Below are 13,267 nucleotides of genomic sequence, written 5' to 3'. Positions count from 1 at the left end.
GGGAGCTTGCTCATCGCGTGAGTGGGAGAAGAATAAACCCCCCCAGCTACCCCATCCCCACCCAACTCAGTGGATAGAACAGCTTCAGCCAAACCACAGGGTTTATTTTGGTCTTGTAAAGGTGTGAATGTTTTCTTTTTTCCAAATTGTTATTGAATTATTCTAAAATTACTCCGTAAATTGTCCTTTCTCCACAAGTATAGAGTTATATACTGAAAAGCTAGCTTTATCATCTAATGTTTGCTGGGTTGTTTGGTCTTCAGGCAGTCAGTGTCCCCTTGCAATTCCAAAGATTTATCACCTTCGGGAGGGTCAGGACCACACTTCTTCAATTATTATTGCTTTCTAATTGTTCTAAATACCTAAGAAGCTAATTTACTCTTACAGCTTCTTTGAAAGCAATTCTCTCCCAAAGTGTTCTAATTCTAACATCTTCTTCAAGGAACCAATTCTCTCTTGATATTTTAAAATGTCAGAAATTTTTCTTATATTTAAAATACTTTTAGAAAAAAACTGCTTCAAATTTTTAGCTGAATTAATCATTAGTTTCATTACATTCTGCCTTTGTCTTTAGGTAAAAATCTCCCACAAAAGATGGAAGCTAAATCCTACAGATTGTTTGAAAATGTTTTGTTCTTATTGCTGGTGTTTTGTTTCTTCACGCAAGCCTAAATTAAATGCATGTACTTTGATAATCTCCTAAATAATTTCAAAATATCTGTTTCTTTAATAGCATGGGGTTTAGTCTGAGCCTTCCAGACTGTGTAATTTTATCTATTGAGCAAAATCACTGGATTACTCTACTTTACATAACGGAGACATTCTTATAAGCATTGGAAGACAGGCCCCTCATTTTATTCTCAGTGTTAGGTTTATGTAAATTTAGTTTCCCTTATTTCTTTCTTTTCTTGATCCTAAAGGTCATAAGAAAATAAACACAAAAATAACACATAGTAGAGAACCCACTCGGAACCAAAGTTCAGGTTCAAAGGACCTGATTGACCCATGGGATGCAAGTCATTGACTTGAATGAGGACTCTAGGCAAACTGGGTAGTGGTGAGTGTAACCCAGGGATGGATGGCCCAGGTAGCCTGGAGCCTTTCCTAGAAAGTGGATGGTAGACAGGATAACAGTTTCAACAACTGTGTAACATATGGGCCCAAGCAATACTGCTACAATGACAGAATGGCTTTGGAACTTCAACCTGGCTGCTCTGCAGTGATTCTAGAAATTATAGCCATAGTACAGACAAAAGCATTCCTGTGAGGCTTACACACAGCATTATCTTTAAGTGACCTTGGGCACATCTGATGTGGATGTGGAGCAATGGAAAAAAGAACATGACATATGCCACGTGGTGGCAGAGAGCATCCCCAAAACTCAGTGAGACCAACAGGTACTCCCTAGTTTAACTGGATGATGCCCAAAGGGTGTTCAGTGTCCTGGGAATCCTTGTAAGTTAACATTCAGGATAAAGGAGCTGTGAAAGCTCCTATCCAAGCTACTGTGGAAGAAGGTAGACATGTTTATACGCAGAGGCTGATGGGATCTGACAGAAGATGAGTTCCGTGGAAACACTACGCAAAAAACTCACCATCTACAAATGTCAGCTGGACTCCACTGGACGCTCTTCTCAAGCGCTGCGCTTCTAAAAGACTCTGGAATTTTCCTAACACCAAGACAAACAAAAAAATCAACCCTGAGCACCTGGCAGCACCACCCAGTAGGAAACTCTTGGATTTAGAGTCAGAAGCATTATTTCTGATACAAGTCCTTTCACTAATTTGAGACAAACATCTTCCCTCTCTGACCTCATATTCTTTTTTCTTTGGCAAAATAAAAGGAGATATAAAATATGCCACAAAATTTTGAAAATTATACGTCAGTCTCATGTATAACCATGAATGGGAAAATCTTCAGTGAGACACTCCCGAATGGAACCTTGCAGCATATTGAAGATAATGCAACCGGGCCGTGGAGGGTGCTAGGGTCTGAATGTTTGTGTTCCCCCATATTCACGTGTTGAAGTCTTCACCCCCAAAGATGATGGTTTAGCGAGGTGGAACCTCTGGGAAGTGCTTTGGTCACGAGGGGGGAGCTTTCACATCTGGACTTAGTGTCTTCATAGGAGACTCCACAGACCAACATAGCTCCTTCCATTGTGCAAGGGCACAGGGAGGAGGCACCATCTATGAACAGGAAACGAGGCCCTTGCTAGACATCTAATCTGCCAGAACCTGGATCTTGAGCTTCCCAGCCTCCAGAAGAGTGGAAATAAATTTCTGTTGTTTATATGCTACCCAGTCTCTGGTATTTTGTTATAGCAACCTCAACAGACTAACACAGAGGGTCTTTAAACATGGAAGAAAGGCCCTGGCTGGGGCGGCTCAGTGGACTGAATATCATGCCAGCCTGAGAACCAAAGCGTTGCTGGTTTGATTCCCAATCAGGACACATGGCTGGCATGGTCCCCAGTAGAGGGCGCACAAGAGGCAACCACACATTTATGTTTCCTTCTCCCCTTCCCCTCTCCTTAAAAATAAATAAATAAAATCTTTAAAAAAATGGGAGAAAGGTTCAAGGGTAGAAATTCTGTTAATATAATTCATCCATATATAATTAAATAGAGAAAACTCCAGGATCATCTCTATAAATTTCAAATTATATTTGACACTATTCAATATCCATTCTGATTAACAAAAACAAACAAAAAAAAACAGTCTAGTTCTCCTTACCTGGATAAAAGCTAGCAACCAACACAAATACCAATGAAGGACCTGAGGCATCTTTATTACAGACAGGACCAAGACAAGGGTACCCACTGAGGTAGCGAGTCTGCAAAGGTACCGCCCACTGGCCATGCCTCCCAGTATTCTCAGTCTTGTGCCATCACTCCCACACTGAGTCCGACCAGCCTGTGACTTGCCTGGCAAATAGCACACAGCAGAAGTGATGTGGAGCCGGTAAGAGAGCTAAAAGACCTAACAGCACACACTTTTGTGTGCTTGGACGCCGCCACCAGGACAGATATCCAACTGCCCTTCCAGAGACCACCCTTCATGCCAGCAGGAGAGGACCTGGAGGTGAGATGCCACATGGAGAGACAAACGTGGAACGGCACCAGGCCGTGAGCAAAGAAGCTAAAACACCAGGAAAAACCCACCATTGTGGAATTTACCTTTCTGTTTCTGCACTGGGGGCTAATCAGCCACAGTGATTAAATCTTCACGATGCTGGTACAAGACTGGATATAAAAATAAGTGAAATGTAACAGGGAACCCAGACACACACACACACAGGTATCTCAGGGAATCTAAACAGTTACATGCATATATATGTAAATGTATGCATACCTCTGCAAATAGCAGTCAAGTTGGTGCAGAAAACTCATGCCTACAATACATCTTGTTACTTGGACAACTGGCATTCAGAAGGACAAAATGGAAAAGAAAACATAGTTGATTTTTGTCCTTCATAAATAAAAATGACTTCCAGATAGATAAAAGATTTAAATGTTAAAAAATGGAACTTTGAAAATACTCGAGAAAAACATAGCCAGATTTTTAATACTCTGGGATAGGACAGCTATCATGAGCAAGTAATAAAGCTCAGAAACCCACCGGAAATGATACAATGAAATATACAATTGGCTAAATAAAAATAAAAATAAAAATGAAAACTTTGGAATGGTAAAATTATACTATAAACAAAATTAAATGACAAAGTATGGAAAATATTTTCAACCCAATTGACAAATAGATGGAAAATATCTTTATGATAAATATAGGTGGATAATACTTTTACTTTATATCATTCTCATAAGTCATTACAAAAATGAATTGTACCCCATAAAAATAAAAAAAGGTTTCCAATAAGTATTTCACAGGAGAAGAAAAATACTTAGTAAAATCATTACTAACTAAAAACAAATAATAAGATTTTACTTATTTGTGCCAATGTTAGCAGACAGACAGCTTAAAGAATGAGAGCATTTGCTTAGGAGATGGTCACTTTTTCATTGTATCTCAAGTTCAAGATCTCTTTCTTTAAAATATTTTTTATTGAAGAATAACGGTGAAAAGTATTCAACCTAAATGTAACTTTTGGTAAAATATCATGAAATAAACATCTGTATAATCGGCATCAGGTCAAGACTAAAACCATTCCCGCATCTCAAAAGCCCACTTCACAGGCCCCCAAATAACTCCACTTTCCCTCATATCCCCAGGTTACTCGTATTCTGATTTCTAATACTCTAGGTTAGTTTTACCCATCTGTGAACTTTATGTAAGTAGAATCATTGTCCATGTCTGCCTTGTTTGCTCAATATTATGTTTGTCAAATTTATTCTTGGTATTATATGTAGTGAAAATTTTAATATGTTACATGTTGAATAAAATGTCATGGCATGAATAGACACAATTTGCCAATCTACTCTTGACATTCAGAGTGTTTCTAGTTTGGGACCATTGTGAATGATGATCTGTGGACATTCTTGTACGTGTCTTTTTGCATCTATGTTCAAACATTTCTGTCCAGTTTATACCTAATATTGTAAGCTTACTCACTGGGGATGTATATATTCAACTTTAATAGATAATACTGTAGTGTTTTTCAAAGTTTACCAATTTACCTTTGTACCAGCAATGTATAATGGGTTTAAGTTGCTCCAAATCCTTGTCCACACTTGATAATGTCAGTCTTTCTAACTTTAGCCATTCTAGTGTGTATGTAGCTTTAATTTTCATTTTCCTGATGACTATTAAAGTATGTCCTCTTTTCATATGTTTATTAACCATTTGAATAACTTTAATTCACATATGGGCAAGCACCTATAGTTCTAGTACCTTTGTCTGTGTTTTTCTTATTGAGTTATAGGAATTTTTTATTCATTGTCTTAAAGGTGTTACAAATATCTTCTTCCATTCAGTGGTTTCTTTTCTATTCTTTTTGTCTCATAAAAAATGTCTTTAATTTCAATATAATACAAATTATCCATTTTTTTATGCCCCATGCTTTTGGTGTCCTGTTTAAGAACTCTTTTCCTGCCCAAGGTGATGAAGGAAGTCTTCTCTACAACCTTCACAATTGAGTTGACCTCCCAGTGGCAATTTACCACACATGGCCATTTAAAGTTAAATTAACTGAAATCAGCACGAAGAGTTTAATTCCTTGTTCATACAAGCCATGTTTTAAAGGGCTCAATGGCCACAGAGAGAGAACATTTGCATTACAGAAGAAAGTTCTATTGGTCAAATATATTCTAGAAGGTCATTTTGCCTTCTGTGGCTCTAGAATAGTGTTGCTTTCTTTTGTTTTGTTTTGTTTTATTATTTTTTGGTGTGTGTGGTACTAAAATATTATTATTAAGATGAGATGATAATTAAGTATAACATTTTAGACAAAGGCAAAAATAACAATAATAAATTTAACAATCTCTACTTTAAAAATCTCCATTTTACCTCATTATTAGATGAATTAAAGTTAAAAGCTGCAACACGGAGCACTCATGAGAGAAACAGGGACACTGAGATTTAAACCCATCTGCACGTGGACAGAAGATGAGCTACTGTGACACTTCCCGACACAAGTAACTGCAATCGGAATGTGAGGAGCAAGGCTGTGGGAGGAAATGTAAAAAAATGTTAGTTTTCTCATCTTAGCAGGAATGCAATCATTTTTTTAAAATAAATACAAGTCAAAAAATTTGGTTTTATGATCTCTTGGCACCTCCTAAAATTATGGATTCCCTGAGCCGTAGGAGGGATGATTTGGGAAATAGTTCTGTTGTGAAGAAACATGGACGGAAATGTTTATTTATTGTTTCCATTTGGTTCATTTCCTCTTCTTTCAAATTCAGGTAAAATTAAATTTAATAGCCAAGTAATTCAGGATGACCTCTGTAAATAAATGACAACGGGCCTGGTTTTCCCAGCTTTGACCCCCCCCCCATTCCTATTTACCTTCCTTGCCCTCCCCTGAACCTTGACAAACCAAAAAGCTCGAATAAACAGCTTCTGGAAGAACTGTTCTGACAGTTGCTCATATGTGAATGTATCAAAAATCCTGAGAGCCCTGGCTGGCGTAGCTCAGTGGATTGAGCGTGGGCTGTGAATCAAAGGGTTGCTGGCCAGGTCCCCAGTGGGGGCCATGTGAGAGGCAACCACACATTGATGTTTCTCTTTCTCCCTCCCTTCCCCTCTCTAAAAATAAATAAATAAATATCTTTTAAAAATTATAATCCTGAGAAAGAAGCCTGAGAATCCAGAATATTCTCTACTCCTTGCAGCCACCAGTTTTGCAGCAGTTGGGAGAGTGGAAAAAAGACAAAAAAACAAAAAATGCCATGCAGGCCAGGTCACGATGACACAGTCCCCCCACCCCCACCCGTCCTGTAGAACTCTAATCCTGCTCTGATCTGGGGAAGGACCCAGTTTGCAGGTTCTCCCTGATGCGCATCAAGTGAGGAAGACCGAGTCCTTTGTTTTAACCACTTGAGCCATTTTTCCCCTTAATATCTCATTTTTTAAAAAATGTCTCCATTTGCATATCTGCAAAGAGAAAGAGAGGTGACTACTGAAAGGTTTTCCAAGTAGTTCAAGTTTGGGCGTGATTGGTATTTTTTACATTTTAAAATTCGTTATAATAATCCTAAGTGATTAAAAGTTAGCATTATTTAAGAATTAAGAGAGGACTTCCACCAAGATGGAGGCATAGGTGGATGTACCGTGCCTTCTCACACAACCAAGTTTAGAGACAACTAAATATTAGCAACAGAAAACACAGCCAGAACACGGAAAATTGAACTTTTCGGAAGTCCGTTAACAACAAATTCTGCAGCCTGACCGGTAAGGGGCGAGACCAGCGGCTGGTGAAGCGGGGTTGCACAGGAAAACTCCGTCAGACAGACTCAGGCGCGCAGAATCCAGGCGCAGGGTTGGACCTAGTGAACGACCGAGCCAGCGACCAGGCGAGCAGCTGTGGGGGAGACAGCGGGGGAGCGGGGCTGCGTGTTGACTGTGGTCGCGCATTTGTGCGAGGGTGGACAGGCGAGGGAGTGGGCGGTTGGACCAGGACCGGTGGGTCCCCGCAGCAAGCGGCAGTGGAGGGCGCCGCCATTTCCCTGCTCTGACCCCACCTCCACATACAGCGTCATAACCCAGCGACTCTGAGTGGCCCGGCCCAGGTGAACTACCTAAGGCGCTGCTCCTCACCCAGCTGTGAGAAACAGCAGAGGGGGTCGCCATTTCCCCCGCTCTGACCACGCCCCCACATTCAGCGTCATAACCCAGCGACCTGGGAGTCCAAGGCGCTGCTTCTCACACTTAAAGGGCCAGAACAGACCAAAAATGGCACAAGAAGATTCTCAAAGTCCCTGAGCCCATAGACCTAAGCGATGAAGAAATAGCAAAACTCTCAGAAGCACAGTTTAAAACACTGGTGATCAGGATCCTCACAGAACTGGTTGATTATAGCCACAAATTAGCACAAACATATGAAGGCGAATTTGAATGACAGATTGCACAGGAAACCAATAGCGATGAAAAGGAAACTGGGACTCAGATCAATGGAGTGGACCAGAAGAAAGCAAATAATGGCCAAACAAAAAGAGTCAAGAAGCAAGAATTCAAATAAATGAGGAGAGTCTTAGGAACCTCCAGGACATCTTTAAACGCTCCAACATCCGAATTATAGGGGTACCAGAAGGGGGAAAGGCACAGTCACCAGTGGAAAACTTATTTGAACAAATAATAAAGGAGAATTTCCCCAATCTGGCAAAGGAAATAGACTTCCAGGAAATCCAGGAAGCTCAGAGAGTACCAAAGAAGTTGGACCCAAGAAGGAACACATCAAGGCACATCATCATTATATTAGCCAAAATTAAAATGAAGGAGAGAATCCTAGAAGCAGCAAGAGCTAAGGGGACAGCCACCTACAAAGGAGTCCCCATCAGACTGTCAGCAGATTTCTCAAAAGAGACCTTACAGGCAAGAAGGGGCTGGAAAGAGGTATTCCAAGTCATGAAATCCAAAGACCTACAACCAAGATTGCTCTATCCAGCAAAACTTTCATTTAGAATGGAAGGACAGATAAGGTGCTTCTCAGATAAGATCAAATTCAAGGAGTTCATCATCACCAAGCCCTTATTATATGAAATGTTAAAGGGACTTATCTAAGAAAAAGAAGTTAAAGAAACATGAACAGTGAAAGGACAACAAACTCACAGTTATTAACAACCACACCTAAAACGAAAGCAAACTAAAAGGACAGCTAGATCAGGAGTGGAAACATAGAAATGAAGATCTCAAGGAGGGTTAGCAACAGGGGAGTGGGAGGAGGAGAAGAGGGGAGAAGGTACAGAAAATAAGTAGCATAGACAGTAGATAGAAAATAGATGGGGGGCAAGAATAGCATGGGAAATATAGAATCTAAAGGACTTGAGACACATGGTCATAAACTAAAGGGGGGGGTAATGGTGGGGATGGGGGGTAGGGTGGAGGGGAATGAAGGGGGAATAGAACAACTGTAACAGCATAATCAATAAAAAAATTTAAAAAAAAAGAATTAAGAGATTTACATCTATATGCTCTGATTCTGCACAAAACCCATAGTATAGTGTTAAGTACGAATCTATATGTAATAATTTTCACAGCAATCTGTAGCCCGTTATTCTGTTTTAAGAAAACGCCACCAAAGCCACACTGTGTGCATCACCCGAATTGCACATGTATGTGACACGTCTGAACACAGGCAGGTCAGACGCTGACTAACAGCAAAGTGGGAGGTCTAAGTGGTCACGAAAAGCAAATAATAAAAGTTGCTGTGACAGCATCCTGTGTGCGGGTTAATCATTTAGGTACCTATGTTGACAAGAAATAAAGCAGAAATGTTTTTTGATGGAAAAATCCCAAAATGCAGCAGTTTTATGCTCTAATTCGAAATGTTTGAGTCTGCATGGCGACTGTACACACAGCTCCCCGACCGCCCCCTCCCTCCCCACCCCCGTGCCTTGCCCAGGCCCACGGGAGCCACAGACTACATATAACAGAAAAACACTGTGCCTCTTCAGTTCTCCGAAAGTGGCCTAGAAGCAGGTACTGTCTTGCCCCCAGGACTCCTATGGAAGGGGCTGGGCCCAGATTTGCTCCGTAATGTTATTTGCTGTGAACCATAATCCTTGGACAGTGGCTAACCCCATGCCTTGGGGCATGAAGAATCGGCTTGTGAGTAGAACTTCTTGTTTATACAGAGTCCCCAGCTGCTGTCAGCAAACCCCTGGGTGTTGCTCACAGGGGCAGAAACCCTGACAACAGGTATGGTCTCCTGAAACACTAAAAGATCACTGTGATAACATACGCTTATGTTTGTTCACTGCGATGCCTATGGGAGACTTGGCTTCAGTGGGTGAGTTGTTTCTTTGAATCTTTATCTGTGTAGGCAGGACCACGTGCATGTGTGGAATGGTGGGCAAACAAACTCTTTCTGGGAGAAGAAAGGATCTGAGTGAAAATAGGAAGGACGGAGGGACTCGGTTACTCACAGGAGAACCAGGTGGAGAGAGGATGTCAGGAAGTGCACGATGACCTACACCAGCCAGAGCACCCACGGGCGAGGTGGCGTTCACAGATGAGAAACTCCCATCTCCTGCACTGCAAAACCTTGGATAAACCTTCTAACCATAATAAGATGAGAATAAAATATACCCACATTTCCAAAAATGCTAAAATGATGATGACTAATACATTTGAGAACAATAATGGGTTTTGCAATGTAGGCGAGGGTGTTTTAAAAAAAAAGGCACACTTTTCTTTTGCAGGGATTTTGTTTTGCTTGAAGGTCTGAGCTTGCAAAGTTGCATCAGCAAGCGAGACTGGGCTGTAAACAGAGGGCCCAGACGGCGCTCACCTGGGTTTGAGAGACCCTTCACATTAGGTCTCTTTCCAGGACCGAGAATCGGCTGTTTACTAGTCCAGAATCCACCGCCCTCACAGATCTGTGTTCGACGGCATTTTCTTTTGAGTCTGGAAAGACTCCTGTCACTCAGGATAGGTATCCTGCAGGTACAGAAAAAAGTAAAGAAATGAGTCAAAATCACAGCATCATGACTTTTGCATTAGGCTAAGCGAAAAGTATAAAAACAAGCCTTGAAGTCACCCTGATACAGCGTGAATGTCGTCTGTGTTCACTGTGACCGAATCCATTAAAAAGCTGACAAATGTGTCTTGATTTTATGGGAATGTTCTGGATTTGGTTAATTAGCTCTTAAATCAAGGTTTAAATATTTTAGCGAAGTCATTAAATGTGCAAATGTTTATGTGTCCGTGACGTTCGAAGGGTTAGAGGCATCCTATGGGGTCAATTTATAGAGTTTAATAAACTGAACGCTGGCGCAGCACAGTGGGAGGGCCCCTCGTGCCCCAGTTCGGCGTGTCTGTAAGACACACAGAGGGCAGGACAGCAGGCTCACAGGAGGGGGTCTCTTTGTGGCCAGGAGACAGTCTGTGCTGGATGATGGTGATGGCTACTCGGGTCTACACATGGGGTAAAATTTCACGATACGCCCCCAAAATAATGCGAGAAGAGAGCATGTGTAAACAGAAGAAATCCGTATAAGGTCTGCACCTACATGAATGGTATCTTATTGACATCCAAGTCCTGGTTGGGGCGTGCCCTGTGGTTACCTAAGATATTTTGATGGGAAGGGAATTCTGTACTCTTCTGGAAACTTGTGAGTCTTAAGCTATTTGAAAAAAAAATGTTATCCAGGAAATACACAGCTATCAGAGACTGCAGAAAAGAACAGGCATGCGCTGTCCTCACAGCATGGGCAGGAGGGATTGCCATGCAGCTGGGTCAGCTCCTCAGTGTCCTTCTGCCTCCTGTGGACACTGTCCATGCACTAAGGTGCTGGCAGACATGTGCAGTACATCTCGCTGAGTCTGCTAGGCCAGTTTATTTTTTTATTGCTATTCATACCCTCCTGGGATTTAATGCAACAGGAAATCGTTATAAGCATGAATGCAACAAAAACAATCATACACAGTGATTCTTCCCTCTGGAGGGTGCGTCCTTGAGAATTAATCTTCAGCCAGTGCACTAGCTCATTCTCCCCACGCAAAAGCTTTCTGGCTATTAAAGCTGCCAGTCTCCCATTTAAAACCGCCCAATTGTTACTCCTGGCATTTGAAAAGAAACAAATTTCCCGACAATGCCTCAAGGAACTATAAAATCTGCCTGTTGCTGACATTTCCAATCTCACCGTGCACGTTCTCCCTCTTCCTCGGAGCATTCAGCTGCACTGGCCCTTTGGCTGTTTCTGGCACACACCTGGCACAGTCCTGCTGGCAGGGCCTGTGTCTCCCTTGCCACATGGTCACCTTCTGCCTGAAAAGACCTCACTTGTCAACTCTATCTTGTCACTGTGCTTTAGTTTTCTTTATAGCACTTATTGCTAACTGAAGTCAATTTTTCTTTCCTTCCTTCCTCCCTTTCTCACTCCCTCCCTTCTTCTCCCCTCCCTCCCTCCTTCCTCCCTCCCTCCTCCCTGCCCTGCCCCTGTCTTAATCCACACAGCCTAACACATAATGGGTACTTGTCAATATTGTTTGAATGAATGAATGAGTGAATGAATGAATGCTCCTATTAATGGTGCTTATTCCAGGAAGTATGAGTAGGGGTGAGAGAGCTTACATTTTACTTTTACACATCAGGGCATTCCAATATGCTTATATCAAGCATAAGTTAATTCTGCCACTGAGTTTTAAAAAGCAAATGCCTACATATCCACATTGCCACTCAGAGGAAGTGATTTCAGAGGTCTTTTTTCAGCTCTAGGATTCTGTGATCCTAGATTTTTCAAATTATCCTCACAAGGTATAAGGAAGGGTGCCTGGCACAGCTGAGCTCCACATGGCCAGGAGTCAAGACGCGACCGATGGATTCACTGTTACATTATGAATTAACGTAAAAGCGTACAAGCCTGCACAGGTGCTTCTTAATGCACAGGTTAATACGTGTGCCTGCATCCTCACCCGCCATTCCTACTAAAAGTAGGTCAACAGCATCAATTCCCTCTGGACACCAGCCATGCTTGGGAGAAAACAGAGGTGATATACTTTTGGAGGCTGGCGGTGGGGGCTGAGGGAGTGTGAGACTGTTGTAGACGGGTTCCCCCTTCTCCAGCTGGCCTCCGCACGGGAGGGTGCCGAGCATGGGCTCCGAGATCTCAGCCCTCACTGACGATCTGACTCGGCTGCCTTGAGGAAGGCAGATGAACCCACACAGAGCCACGGTTACATTTTCCACGCGCCCTTCCTTTTTCCGTAACGTACCTAGGCACCCTGCAAAGACAGAGAACACACCCCAAGACAATATCAAAGCAGAAGTCAAAGGAAGGGCCAGAGGGGCACAAATATGAAATGGAGCCTGAAGTGAAGGTTCAGCACAACTGTGTCTTCCAGTGACCTGCACTCGTGCAAATGGGGCGCAGACCTGGGCTGCAACCTTCTCCAATCCGGCACTGACACCTTCGGTGATGTTTGCAACAGAAGTGCGATCCGATCAATCACTTCGTCGGGTCACAGCTATTCCCCGCACTGGAGCACAAAGGGAGTTCTGAAAGTTTCTGCAGAGGCTGTTATTCTTAATCTCTCCTTCTTGCAGTGCTGCTCAATATTATTTCTTGCAATGTAGGATGGTGGCAATACTCCAAGATGCAATTTGGTTAGAACAATCCCATGGCCCTGGGATTGGCAGCAGAGTGTGAAGTGGGGGAGGGGTGTGGCTTGTACGTGACACGTTCATATAAATACATGGGCCATTAAAATGATGGCATACGTTTTCTTTCTTCCGTTATCTCAGGATGGAGATTGACAGTTATACTGTATTGTTATTGGGTTTTTTTGGTACCAAATTAGAATCTGCCCTGAGGAAAGGGAGGCAGAGCTGCAGAGACAGAGTTAAAGGCCAGGACCAATCATTATTCCTGCTTCGTTGGTCAGGCATATTTTGGGCAGATGACTCAGCACAGTGTGAGAGAGATGGTGGGGCTAGACGTTATCTAAAGTTACATAAAATTTCCAGAGTGCCTGAAGCTGTCCTGGGTGGTTATTTAAGGCTTGGTGTAGGAGCAGGATGGGGAGAGGGCAGGGGGGGAGGGGCGCTACATTTATTGTGTGACCAGGACAATGTTGATCAGGCAAGCTTCTGTTCTCTCTGTGAAATGCCCTCTTTCTGGGGGTGGTGGCACCACGGCCTTAGGGAGAA

General features: G+C 42.5%; 1 long non-coding RNA gene across 1 annotated transcript in view; it reads right to left on the bottom strand.

Moving 5' to 3' along the window:
* Window positions 1–3,351: 3,351 nt before the first annotated feature.
* The window catches only part of LOC119035193 (uncharacterized), a 115,333-nt gene continuing 105,417 nt past the window's right edge, over window positions 3,352–13,267 (bottom strand). The window contains exons 3-5 of the long non-coding RNA XR_008390845.1: window positions 9,908–10,056; window positions 5,464–5,621; window positions 3,352–3,421 (exon numbers count right to left, since the gene is read on the bottom strand). This is a non-coding gene — a long non-coding RNA (uncharacterized LOC119035193). The remainder of the gene's footprint in view (window positions 3,422–5,463; window positions 5,622–9,907; window positions 10,057–13,267) is intronic.

The sequence above is a fragment of the Artibeus jamaicensis genome, unplaced genomic scaffold, assembly GCF_021234435.1.
Source record: "Artibeus jamaicensis isolate MK-2021 breed Jamaican fruit bat unplaced genomic scaffold, CSHL_Jam_final contig_1016, whole genome shotgun sequence".
Classification (NCBI taxonomy): domain Eukaryota; kingdom Metazoa; phylum Chordata; class Mammalia; order Chiroptera; family Phyllostomidae; genus Artibeus; species Artibeus jamaicensis.
The sequence above is the reverse complement of the archived record's forward strand: the minus strand, read 5'-3'. Positions and strand labels throughout refer to the sequence as shown.